This window comes from Manis pentadactyla, chromosome 3 (genome assembly GCF_030020395.1).
Source record: "Manis pentadactyla isolate mManPen7 chromosome 3, mManPen7.hap1, whole genome shotgun sequence".
Classification (NCBI taxonomy): Eukaryota; Metazoa; Chordata; class Mammalia; order Pholidota; family Manidae; genus Manis; species Manis pentadactyla.
In genome coordinates, this window is record NC_080021.1 from 211,393,944 (window position 1) to 211,408,240 (window position 14,297).

Below are 14,297 nucleotides of genomic sequence, written 5' to 3' on the forward strand. Positions count from 1 at the left end.
CAGGGCCCTAGCAATATTTCAGGATACTCTACTTTTGGAGAGAGGATAGAGTTGCCCACAATTTTTTACTCCAATTAAAAGATTTTTTTGGCATTTATTACTTTTTAACTTGTTTTGCATAACACTATCTATTTAGCTAGGTCACAGAGAAAGCCATATTTTCTATTTAAAATGATTTGTGTACATCGCTTGACCACCTCAATGGTTTAGCAAAGGAAAAAGGCAGCGATTAAACAGTTTCAAATGAGGTGTCCTGCTGATTTTATCAAGTCTGCTGAATGTATAATGAAAAAGGAGAAGCTGACAGCAACGCTGCATTGAGAAAATACAGACTACCTTATCTGAACCATTTAAGGAGGTCCAATTATAGATCAAATTTAAAGGGTAGAAACAGCAGATTTACAGACACAAATCAATGAACATGGTAATCCCGATGAATATGACAGATACTCCTGTTAGGGAATATTGCTGCAGTTGAGGATCATTACCTTCCCAGCACTGGATACATCACATCTAAAGCAGTAGGAAGCGTCAAGTGCAGACTGGGATTACAAGCAATGACTATTCATTTAGGCTTTGGGAGCAAAAGGCAACCCACTCTCCTCTCTCACAATTTTTTCTCCTTTAAAAAAGGGAGAGGGGATCTAAAAGGATATTAAAAGCTCTTTGGAGACAGAAATTAAAGATATAAAACTAGTGAACCCACATAAAACTAACCTAATGCAAAAGCAAATTCGCCAAAACCAAACCTCTGAATTTCATAATAAAGGTGTCCTTGAAAATCTGGAAATACAAAGTCTACTAACATTTTGTGACTTACATGTTTACTCTGAGATTCAGGGATCAATGGGAAAAAGTAACCTAAGTTTCTGTTTCTGGCATAGGTGGGAACCAGTCTTGGACTTGGTAAAATAAACAAGCTGGTTTTGTGTGGAAACCAAAAGACCACTGTCATGAAGATACAAGAAAATAGCAAATAAGGAAATCTCAGGAAAAAAAATACTTCTTGATACAAAATGCTCCTGCAGAGTGCCCAGACCCGGGCAGGCCTGCCTTTCCCAATCTGCTTCAAGAGCGTCTCTGCGAAGAGCCCAAGGGTAAATGCAGAGGCCCAATACACATTAGAAAAAGGGCAAGGACAGTTGGGTAACCTGAGAGCTAACAACTCCGTAAAAGTGTCATCAGTTATGGTACACAGGAAAGCCAAGCTCACCCTAAAGACATTGTTCCTTAAAAATTCCTAGCCCTGTTCTTAATCCTGGACCATCCTTTCTTTGGCAGTTTCTCAGTAAAAAATTAATTTTACCCATATTTTTCCTGGTCAAATATATTTCCTTCTGCTTAGCTTCATCCAGTAGTTCAAAAAATGAAAAATATTTCCCTCACAATATAATTCTTCCTATATCAAAAACTTTTTTTCCTGCTTACAAACAATGCTGCAGACAAAATTTCTGTTAAGTGGAAATTATATGAGATCTAAACTCTTAGAACAAAGTGTCCATTCAGTATGGGGAAGCTTCTCACTTTACTAGACACAGTGATTTTTTTTAGAGCTAGTTGAGTGTAGAAGAGGTAAACACAGAAAGGACACAAGGGTCCTTATTTCACTGTACTTCTGCTTCCCCTTTCTTAGCACCATCGCCAACACACATTCCACCTGCACCTGCACACAAGCAGGCACAGAGTTGAGAAGATTTCTGGAAACGCTTCCTAAACTGCCTGTTCTGCTTCTCCTCAAATCAAAGATAAGCAGACTCCAAATAAACTTGAAAAGAAAGGGAAATTCAACTTTAAAAATAATTTCTAATCTACTTGCAAATTAGCTTCTGCTCCTAGCTTTTTAGGAAAGGAGGACTTTGGCGCCCCCTTTTCAGAAATACACAGAAGTGCAGGGAGATGGAGTACAATCTACTTCGTCAACAGGTTTCTAAGAAACTCTGAATGTATGCTTGCTATTTAGAAAACTCAAGTTAGAATTTCAAATATGACTACAATTGCCCCAAGTGGCAAGAGAACAAGATGCAAATCCTCACATAATTTCAAGGCAATGAAGCTGGAGGAAGGAACAAGGCCATTAAAAAGAAAAAAAAAGTGGTAAACTCAGTGAGACAAGTATTCTTTAATAATTTTATTCCAGTCTCCTAGATCTTGTTTCAACACTACTTAAAATTATATACAATAAATCAACAGACAATTGCCATACTAGTATAGCAGCCATGTGACCTACAAAATGTTTCAATATTATATCTCATTTTCCCCATAAACCATAATAATGCCCTGAGACATTCTATTACTTCAGCAAACTACCTAACCTGGCACTTTCATACCCAAAACCAAGGCAAAAATCCTTTGAAGAAACATCTATCCTGATTTTCTATTCCAAAAACAAGGCCATCTTAGGCAATTAATCAGACTATCTGGTTTCCCATCAAGAATAAATGAACAGAAAAGCCAAGGGACAATTGTCCCCAGTACAGGGGTCTCTGTTTTAGACAGCAGGCATATCAGGTGAAACAAACAGATGTTAGGGGGAATACGCTTTCCACAAATGCAGGGTAAGCTCTAGGCACAAGGAGTGTTAGCTGTGTCCTCAGGGAACCTGGGTAACAGCAGGGAAGAAGGCAGTCAAGGGGGAAGAAACGTGCATTCTGCTGAGTGCCCACCATGTGCCACACGTCACTTGTTATGTCAGTTAGTTGTCCTCCCAGCAACACACCAAAGAGCTAGAGCTTCTTGTCCAGGATTACACCACAAGGCAGGATTCCTGTCTCAGGTGTGGCCCTGTCACTCTCTCACAGCAGGAAGTCCATGACCTTCTGTGTCCTTCGGCTCCCTTCTCATACCTGACCCTCCACCAATACCAAATGACAATCGTTTCCCAAATGCCAGGCCATTTCAAGCCTATCCCACCTTGGGACGTGGTATGTATGCCCTTTGCCTCCTCAACAGTTCAAACAACTTCTAGTCACTCTCCAAGACCCAGCTGAAATACTCCATCCTCCCAGAAGCTTCCTTGACCACACCACCACAAGAGCTTATGGCTCTCACCTCTGGAACTTGCCCATCCTTTCGTATCTCCATCCCTCTGCCTAGCAGCCCCTGGGACCCAGCGAGCACTAAATAGAAGCTGTTGAATTAAGCTGGGCTGCTGTTGAGTACACCTGTCCAAAGGAGGAGCTGGGGAAACTGAGCTGGCCCCGAAGCAGTGAGGAGAGCAGTAATGCCTTCATAAAGTGTCAAAGAACATTTACTGCCTAATTTACCAGACTGGGATGAATATAAGACAAACTCAAATGTAAAGTAAGTTCAGTTTTCAACAACAACAACAAAAAAGGCTTTAAGCCCACAAAACCACATCCCACTATATGTCCTAGTCTGGTCCAAACCTCGGTAATAGAAGAGTGAAATGCCCTCCTTGGATTTCTGCATTTTACTACCAGAGCTCTCTGTCTCATCAGTAGTTTCTATGCAGCTGCTCCTTAGCAACCTCCACCAAGCCTGCCTTTTTCAGCCCACCCACAGTTACTGAGTAGCCAGTGTTGCTTCCAGAACAAAGCTCTTTAAAATAGAAAAACGAGGTATAATCAGTGACCTGCATTTAGCGAAATGCATTTAGAGAAACGTGCAAGAGACTGTGATGGCTACTGGCTGCCCACTGACTGCCCTCCCGCACCCAACTGTCCTCCCCCAAGCTCACCTATGCAACCCCCACCCTCCCTACTCAACCACTCGACTCCCAAACCACCCAGCAGCTAGGCTGTGGAGAGGCGGGGGTGTGGAGAGGATACACAGCTCAGGCCACTTTCATCCATGGGGGCCAGGAAGTGCTCTGCACCCCCATCCACTGCAGCCACCCTGGAGGGTGCCCCTCACCCTCCCTGCTCCCTTTTGGTGCACTTTAAAAGAATTCCTCCTACAACAGACACCCCCATGGAGTCCCAGAAAGCAGGTGGGCTCCCCCATCTCTGATTCAGGGTCTTACCCACAGACCTTTAAGATGTCACTATGGGTCCCCATGACCTCCAGGGAGGAGGAGGGGGATCCCAGACACAAATGACACAAGGAGCCATATCTCCAGCCAGTCTTTTAAAATTAAGTATCTGCTTTTATTAATAGCAAGTCACTGGCTTAAAAAAAAGAAAAGGCTAACTCCTGTAATAGATGTAAAATATAAGCCTTGAAGCTCAGAAAAATGTGAAACATGCAGGACATCAATAACTAAAAATAGCTCACAGATAAGTAACACTGATACATCAACACAGAGAAGGACACAACAGTTTACAAAAAGGAAAGAAGGCCGGAGGCCCATACACATTTAGAAACACTATTCAAGTTCACTAGTAATCAAAAAAAATATAAACTGAAATTAAATAACCATTTTTTTCCTTTTAGATTAACAAAGATTAAAAATAATAATATCCAGTGCCAACAAAGGTACGGTGAAAAGAGCAATCCAACACACTTGTAGAGGCAAAAATGGGTAGACCTTTTCTAATGGGCAATTTAGAAACATCAATCAGAAAGCATAAACCTACACAGAACCACCAAACTAGCAATTCTCCTGCTAGAGTTACTCTAAAGAAATAAATGGGTAAGTGCCCAAATTATGTGTATAAAAAGATCATTGCTTAAATTAGGGGAAAAAAAAACACTAAATATCAATGTAAAGATCCAACAATCAGCTGATAAGGAAAATAAACAATTAAAATGGTCATTAAACATGACAAACAGAATTATGTTCATGATCTAAATATTTAGTGGGGGGGAACATGTTCCAAAACAGTATTAACAGATATGCTTATATAATACATATTATACAAATCCAGAAAAATATAAATCAAAATATTATGCTTATTTCTAGATGGTGCTATTTTCTTTGTTTATTTTTCTTGAAAGACTATGCATTACTTGCAATTTTTTTAAGGCATGAATTTGAAGATAATAACAATTTGACGTTGTGAAGGGATAAAAACAAAAGCAAAAAGACCAAGCCCTTGCCAGCTGTCACAGTCGTGCTGGGAAAGGCAGCAGCATGCAGCTTATTCCTGCAATTTGTATACAGGGGTCTGAAGGTCAACCCACGCATGAGTCAACAGTTCCAAGGAACGACAGCAATCAATCATCACAAATAAATAAAATGCCCCACATCTCTCTACTGCTGTCTAGGAGGGCTTCCTCAGGAAGGTCTGAGAGGTAAAATAATCTTAATAATGAAGTCCTTTGAGCATATCAGCACCAACTCCCATCCCACTTATCCAGAAGTTTACTCTGTGGCAAACAAATTACTAAACAGACCACAACATAGTAATATACAGTGTTTAAGAAATGTCAAGGTACAGCCACATAGGTTTTGTCTGCTCTTCAGACATGGCAGGCAGCAGTAGTCCCATTTTATAAAAGAGGAGACTGATCTTAGGGTAAGACTTGCCCAGATCACATAACCGATGATAAGCAAATCTGGGATTTTGAACCCAGTCATTCTGAATTTAAACTGTCTGATGTTCCTTCCACTCCACCATGTTGCCTCTCAAATAGCAGAGCCAAGTGCTTGAAATTAAGGCTAGCAAGTAAGCATGGAAACGGCTCTTTTCTTAGCTCCCTAGCCCCCACAAAGCATGCTTTCTAAATGGCTTTTTCTTCAGATTTCAGCAGAATGATTATCACACATCTGGATATAGTTAATTTGTGTTGTTTTACTTGGAAATTCAAATGAGACTGGGATTTTAGTTAAATGTTTTAAATGATTAAACAGATGCCATTCACTGTTTAGCAATGCCACTCAAGTATCTGTTCTATTTACTTTAAAATACCTCATTCAAAAAAAATAAAAAAACAGAACAGTGAAATCAGTCTCCATTTTCTAAAACTCTGTTTTGATCTTAACTGATCAGCATTAGTAGCTCAGTCTGAACCTAACTTTTCCTGTGAGAACAGTTCAACTCAGGACAAAATTTGAAATGTATCAAGAAAACTTACTATCTAAGATACTGCTTTTACCTGCTCTATATACTTAAAAATACCTGCATTAATATGACTTGAGGATAGTGGGTTTTTTTAAAAAAAAAAACATAAAACATTACTTCTTACAGAGTTCACTAAAAGTACTAAATCAAACTTAGCAACTCTAGAATCTATGTTGTTATACATGCTAAAGAAAGAATAAAAGGTTGAAATAATTTTCTTAAACCTGCTGCTCTAAGTCAAACTCTAGGAAGGATCTGAAAGCCTGAAGATAGGTGATTTGCTTCTTCTAATAAGGTCTATGCTCACAAACTCTCAGACTTCGGAAAGGGGAAGACGTTTACTGGGGGCTTTTTGGGTCCCAGGCCCTGAATCCAAGTGATGTAGGTACTTCCTCATTTTACAGACAAGGAAGTCGAGGCTCAGCTAGTGTACAGGCAATACAGTCAATAGGAAGTGGGGCCAAGACTGAAACCTAGGTCTTGTGACTCCAAAGCCCCATGCTCCTCAGAAGGGCCACTTCCCACTCATACTTTCAAACAAACCAACCCAGATGCCTGCTCAGAGGCAGGCTCTGGGAACACACAAAGGCACAGGAGATGGCGCAGCTCTGGCACTTCTCGCTGTTTCCCCCAGCACATCACTGAGGCCCTCTGAGCCCTGCAAAGCTGCCAAGCTGCTCTAGGCACCACTGCATCAAGCACAATGTGAATGTTGCCCTGGAAACTGCAGTAGAGCAGCCCTACTCCCCTCCTTCTTCCCCAGTACGAGGGGGATGACAGAATGTATCCTCCTCAGGGTGGCTGAGAGACCTGAATGCACAGACCCACGGAAAGCAGAATGCCTGGCACATAGTAAAAGCTCAATAAAAGACAGCTATTGTAATACACTAAGACAAGGTCCCCGTCCTCCAGGAGCCATTTCATATAATCATTCTCAACAAGTCCCAGAGTTGACAGCTTTAATGGGAACAGAAGTCTTCAAAATTTCTTCTCTCAAAGTCATAAAGTTCTGAGAGGCAGCAAGAAATGGATTTCTGCTTTTCCCCAAATCAGTGTAACCAGATCTTTTCAGGAAAAGAGCTGTGTCTCCTATAAGGAGCGGTCCATTTTAAGCACCCAAGGACCTTTTGCCACCATGGCCTGCCAAGGTATAAGATGTATGCAGTGATAAAACAGTAACACGTACAACTTTCTAATCCATCAGTGTCAGCTGTCCCTGACAGAGTGCTTACTCACACTTGCTCATTGTTAGTCAACTGGCCACTCACCCTGGGTAAAATTTGGTGCCTTCCCCAGACCCATGGATTGGGATCATTTGTCACTCTGTTCCTGCCTAAAAGGCCTCGTCTCCTGGTGTTGGTGCTTGCTCCGGAGGCCAGCACTGCCGATGTGTGAAGAAATGAGATACGGGTATAAAACAGTGTTGGTGCAGGGGGACCACGTTCAGCCACTAGAGAGCAGCGGAGCACCTCTCATCACTCAGGAAAACTCAAGACACCGACTTAAAATGGTTCAATTGTATGCATGTATTTCATTATAAGTCTTGGCCAAAAGCTTCAGGATGAGGCAGGCCAAGCATTCAGACAATCTTGCATGGGTTGCTAAAATCTGGATTTGCCCTTTGTCAGCATAAACAGTTTAATTTGATGTTTTCACTCCTGAGTAAGCACTGAGTACTACATTTAAACCCCTTGTGAGAGGGAAGAATGCTTCCTTTTCACAAGCAAATGTACCTCAATGTTAGAGTGTCTAGCTTTTATTCCCAATAACTTTTAAAAATGTTATTCCAGTTAATATGCTTGCAAATAATTTTTAAAGCACCCAACAATTTCTCTCAAAAAATGCAGTTCCTTTCCTAAATGTAATGTAGTCAAAAAGGAGTTAAATTTTACTCTAATAATTTAAAACACCTCTTAAAGGGAACAGGGGTCTTTCTTACAATTGCAACTGCAATGTCTCATCAACCTGACAGTTTATAAACACTTATTCTTAAGAAAAGAAAAAAACTTATGGGGCATCCAGGCCTAAAAGGTGAAAGGTTTTATTAACATATTTTAATCAAATGCCACAGGGAATATGGACAAAAAATTGTTCTCCTTCAGAGAAAGGAGTCACCTAATCCTATGTTTAGGGAATAAGATAGAGGATGAAAATTACCTTTGACTCCGAGTCTCTGACTCAGTCTCCCACACCAACAGGCCGCGCCAGGAGGGAGGAGGTCTCACTCAGTACCCCGCCGAGCACAGGGCGCACACTTCTCCCTCCTGCTGCAGGAGCTCAAGGCAATCCAAGCAGACAGGTCTTTCGCGGCATCCTTTACTGTGGCCCACATTCCAAATAACTTCCCAAACTGCAGGTTATTCCACTTTGCAGGCCTCTTCCAAGTTTCCATGTCCCTCAGAACCCTCAAGGACAAAGGACCACCAGTTTAATCATCTAGAAAACACACCTACCCTTAATCATAAGTAAAGGTTTATCCTGCCCACAGAGCCCTGTGAGCAAAAAAGAAACCCTATATACTGAAAAAAATGTGCAAAGCACTGTTACATAGTATTTTCTCACTTAATTCAATTCATCTATCTACTAGATGGTATTATCCCCATTTTACAGATTAAAAAACAAAAACAAAAAACCTAAGTTCAGCAAAGTGAAGGAACCTACCCAAATTCACACAGCTAGTGATGGCAGATCTGGCTGACAGCAAATCCCTAGTTCTTTGAATTCCACAATAAGAAGTTTTCTGATACATAAAACAACTTTCCACTTAGTCTGTCCAATAAGAAAGTAAAAGACCCTCAAGGCACTAGGTTATGTGGGTATAAAGGCACTTTCCCAGAGCAGGGCCAGTTCTGGCCCAATCCTGAAACAAGAGCAGGTAAAGATGAATTAGTTAACCTCACTCTCTCTGAAGTGTGGTTTAAAGCGAAGGACTTAAAACTGGGAGGACTGCATTTAACTGTTCTGAAAAGCACTCCTGGCAAGGGCTTTTACGTGGTTGTAGACTACAGACTGAAGTCAAGTCAGAAAAGACCTCATAGTAAAATGTCAGAGCAGGAAAAAAACAGCAGGGAACAGTACCCTACCCATTAACTCAATACTGCATTTTAGCTACATGAGACATTTAATATTTTTTTACACAGAATCAAGAACAAAGTCCACTCTAATTAGAATAGATTAGAACTGGAAGGGCTAGCTATATTACATTCCCTATAACAACAATGAATTTTTGAAGTAAATATTTTCTCCTTTTCTAATATAATGGCACCATCTATTGGCTTAGTACCACCTTTGCTATAAACAGGAATCAAGATGCAAAATCTCACTTTGATGAACTTCTGGTTACCAGTTGCTTAATTCCTGGCTTTCTACAGCAGCATAAATTTTAAGATCTAAAATCTATGCACTACACATTTTAAATCTTCTGAAATGCATCATATTTATACTAATCAAAGCAGGAAAAACTGTCAGAGAAATCGTAGTATACTGAGCAGCACACAGAATGTATTAGCAGTAAAATTATCAAAAAAACATGTACCAAACATCTCTGCTGTGCTACATACAAAGATTTTTACATATGGTTATCTCACTTAAGCCTCACATATTTCCCATGGGACAAATCCTCCAACCCCCATTCTACAGAAGAAGAAATCAATGCTTATAGTCAAAAGCTAATAAAGGTTGGAATTAGATTTGAACTGTTTGTCTCTAAAGACCAGCTCTTTACACTATCCCATACCATTAAAATGATGCCAAGAGTAACAAACATGAAGAGAACACACATGGTGTTTACAGAGAGAGCGTGTTCATTCAACGTAACATTGCAGCACCCCAAGAACCATGTGACCTTCCCAAGTCAAAAAAACATTGGTTTCTTTTAAGAAGCACAGGATTTGAGGTTCAGGGAGGTTAGGTAACTAGCCCGGGTCAAGCAGAGCTGGGACTAAGCTAGGGCTTTCATCTTTTTCTAGGATTCTAGCTTATGGCTCAGATGGTTACAGAAAAGCCCACTCTAGGTGGTCACTGGCTAGATGGACAAAGCTCCCACCAGAATGGGGTTCCCTTCCTCACATAGCCCCAGACCCACAGAGCAGAGGCTGAGACTTACTCCAGAACTGATGGAGACACGTTTGTGGAACTCCCTGCATAGTCACACAGCCACATTCATTAAGAAAGAGAATTTCCAGCAACACTAGAGCTATGAAGTCCATGTGCCCTCTGAGAAGGCTTTTATATAAACCAATTACCTAAACTCAGTCCTGCTGAGTTCACGCCTGATTTAAGAGTTAAAAATTCATGTGGAAGAAACACTTGCTATCCTGTAATGTACTAATTTGACCCAGCACAGGAAAAGTTTCAAAACTTAATCATGTGGAAATATCAAAATGTCTGCACAAAGGTTGCACTTTAGTGTAAAAATAACAGAGAAAACGGCAGGTCTGAATTCCCTACCGATGCTTCCATGTTCCAACTTAATTTCAACACTCCCTTTCGTCCACAAGGTAAGATATCCAGATGTGTACTACTGTGTCCCAAATTGTATTAATTTGCTAGGGGGCTGTGTAAACTGGGACTTAAGAGGTACATTCCAGTAATTAGAAATTGTATAGCCAGTTCATCTGGAGATTGAATTTTACCAGGTGGCGCTGGCTGTGACCCCAAGGTTTCCCTAACGGTGCATACCAATATTTATTCCTTAAGTTAGTATTCCTAAATTGTCCGAGGGCCTCATTTCCAGGAGTGTCATGCTTGAAATTTTATTCATATTAATTCTTATGTGAATAAGTGGGGAAAAACAGAAATTGTATGTCCATGCCAATGCTGCTACAAGGAATGCTGCCAAACTAACAGCAAAGATGGTCCCCAAGCTTCTCCTGACACTATGGTTCGCCTAATAAAGAAAAGCTGGCAAGTTAAAAGAGTAAGCTAATTAATCTGAAAATTAAAAGAACCCCCATTTTGTCTATAAAAAATAAAACCAGCGAGGGGCGGAAGATGGCGGCGTGAGTAGAGCAGCGGAAATCTCCTCCCCAAACCACATGTATCTATGAAAATATAACAAAGACAACCCTTCCTAGAATAAAGACCAGAGGACACAGGACAATATCCAGACCACATCCGCACCTGAGAGAACCCAGCGCCTCGCGAAGGGGGTAAGATACAAGCCCCGGCCCCGCGGGAGCCGAGCGCCCATCCCCCCAGCTCCTGGCGGGAGAAGAGCAGGCAGAGCGGGAGGGAGACGGAGCCCAGGACTGCGGAGCACCCAGCCCCAGCCATCCCGGCCAGAGTGCAGACACACTACGTGCCCAGGGGGCCCTGGATGCTAGGGAAACAGGGCAGCAAGAACAGTGAGAGGGCACTGGTGGCCTGGCGCCGGAGGACATAAGAAAAGCGCGCGACCATTTTTTTTTTTTTTTTGCTGTTTTGTTTTGGCGAGTGTTTTTTGGAAGTCTCAAAGGGATAGGGACCCCAATACTAGGGAAACAGGGCAGCAAGACCGGTGAGCAGACGCCTGAGGCTTGCGCTGGAGAATAAAGAAAAACGAGCGGCCACCTTTTTTTTATTTATTTATTTATTTTTTTTGGTCGTTGTTTTGTTTTGGCGGGTGCTTTTTGGAAGTCTTAAAGGGGCAGGGTGGGACACTTAATCCAGAGGTAGGGAATCCGGGGATATCTGGGCACCCTAACCCCTGCGCTGCAGGGAGCAGGGAGGCCCCTTACGGAGATAAATAGCCTCCAGGCCGCTCCCCTTCCAACGCGACTCCACCACTTTGGAGCAGAGGCCCGAACGAGGCCACGCCCACAGCAACAGCGGAGATTAACTCCATAGCAACCGGGCAGGAAGCAGAAACCCTGTCTGTGCGCAGCTGCCCAGCACAAGCCACTAGAGGTCGCTGTTCTCCCAGGAGAGGAGGGCCACAAACCAACAAGAAGGGAAGTCCTTCCAGCCGTCACTCGTCCCAGCTCTGCAAACTATTCCTATCACCATGAAAAGGCAAAACTACAGGCAGACAAAGATCACAGAGACAACACCAGAGAAGGAGACAGACCTAACCAGTCTTCCTGAAAAAGAATTCAAAATAAGAATCATAAACATGCTGACAGAGATGCAGAGAAATACACAAGAGAAATGGGATGAAGTCCGGAAGGAGATCACAGATACCAGAAAGGAGATCGCAGAAATGAAACAAACTCTGGAAGGGTTTATAAGCAGAATGGATAGGATGCAAGAGGCCATTGATGGAATTGAAACCAGAGAACAGGAACGCATAGAAGCTGACATAGAGAGAGATAAAAGGATCTCCAGGAATGAAACAATGTTAAGAGAACTGTGTGACCAATCTAAAAGGAACAATATCTGTATTATAGGGGTTCCAGAAGAAGAAGAAGAGAGAGGAAAAGAGATGGAAAGTATCTTAGAAGAAATAATTGCTGAAAACTTCCCCAAACTGGGGGAGGAAATAATCGAACAGACCATGGAAATACACAGAACCCCCAACAGAAAGGATCCAAGAAGGGCAACACCAAGACACATAATAATTAAAATGGCAAAGATCAAGGACAAAGAAAGAGTTTTAAAGGCAGCTAGAGAGAAAAAGGTCACCAGTAAAGGAAAACCCATCAGGCTAACATCAGACTTCTCGACAGAAACCCTACAGGCCAGAAGAGAATGGCATGATATATTTAATACAATGAAACAGAAGGGCCTTGAACCAAGGATACTGTATCCAGCACGACTATCATTCAAATATGATGGTGGGATTAAACAATTCCCAGACAAACAAAAGCTGAGGGAATTTGCTTCCCACAAACCACCTCTACAGAACATCTTACAGGGACTGCTCTAGATGGGAGCACTCCAAGAAAGAGCACAGCACAAAACACCCAACATATGAAGAATCGAGGAGGAGGAATAAGAAGGGAGAGAAGAAAAGAATCTCCAGACAGTGTATATAACAGCTCAATGAGTGAGCTAAGTTAGGTAGTAAGATACTAAAGAGGCGAACCTTGAACCTTTGGTAACCACGAATTTAAATCCTGCAATGGCAATAAGTACATATCTTTCAATAGTCACCCTAAATGTTAATGGGCTGAATGCACCAATCAAAACACATAGAGTAATAGAATGGATAAAAAAGCAAGATCCATCTATATGCTGTTTACAAGAAACTCACCTCAAACCCAAAGTCATGTACAGACTAAAAGTCAAGGGATGGAAAAACATATTTCAAGCAAACAGCGAGAAGAAAGCAGGGGTTGCAGTACTAATATCAGACAAAATAGACTTCAAAACGAAGAAAGTAACAAGAGATAAAGAAGGACACTACATAATGATAAAGGGCTCAGTCCAACAAGAGGATATAACCATTCTAAATATATATGCACCCAACACAGGAGCACCAGCATATGTGAAACAAATACTAACAGAACAAAAGGGGGAAATGGACTGCAATGCATTCATTCTAGGAGACTTCAACACACCACTCACCGCAAAGGATAGATCCACTGGGCAGAATATAAGTAAGGACACGGAAGCACTGAACAACACAGTAGAGCAGATGGACCTAATAGACATCTATAGAACTCTACATCCAAAAGCAACAGGATATACATTCTTCTCAAGTACACATGGAACATTCTCCAGAATAGACCACATACTAGGCCACAAAAAGAGCCTCAGAAAATTCCAAAAGACTGAAATCCTACCAACCAACTTTTCAGACCACAAAGGCATAAAACTAGAAATAAACTGTACAAAGAAAGCAAAGAGGCTCACAAACATGGAGGCTTAACAACACGCTCCTAAATAATCAATGGATCAATGACCAAATCAAAATGGAGATCCAGCAATATATGGAAACAAATGACAACAACAACACTAAGCCCTAACTTCTGTGGGACGCAGCAAAAGCAGTCTTAAGAGGAAAGTATATAGCAATCCAAGCATATTTAAAAAAGGAAGAACAATCCCAAATGAATGGTCTAATGTCACAATTACCAAAATTGGAAAAAGAACAAATGAGGCCTAAGGTCAGCAGAAGGAGGGACATAATAAAGATCAGAGAAGAAATAAATAAAATTGAGAAGAATAAAACAACAGCAAAAATCAATGAAACCAAGAGCTGGTTTTTCGAGAAAATAAACAAAATAGATAAGCCTCTAGCCAGACTTATTAAGAAGAAAAGAGAGTCAACACAAATCAACAGTATCAGAAACGAGAAAGGAAAAATCACGACGGACCCCACAGAAATACAAAGAATTACTAGAGAATACTATGAAAACCTAACAAGCTGGGAAACCTAGGAGAAATGGACAACTTCCTAGAAAAATACAACCT

General features: G+C 41.4%; 1 protein-coding gene across 1 annotated transcript in view; it reads right to left on the reverse strand.

Moving 5' to 3' along the window:
• Positions 1–14,297, reverse strand: part of PSMB7 (proteasome 20S subunit beta 7) — a 65,737-nt gene that overhangs the window by 28,415 nt on the left and 23,025 nt on the right. The window lies entirely within an intron of this gene.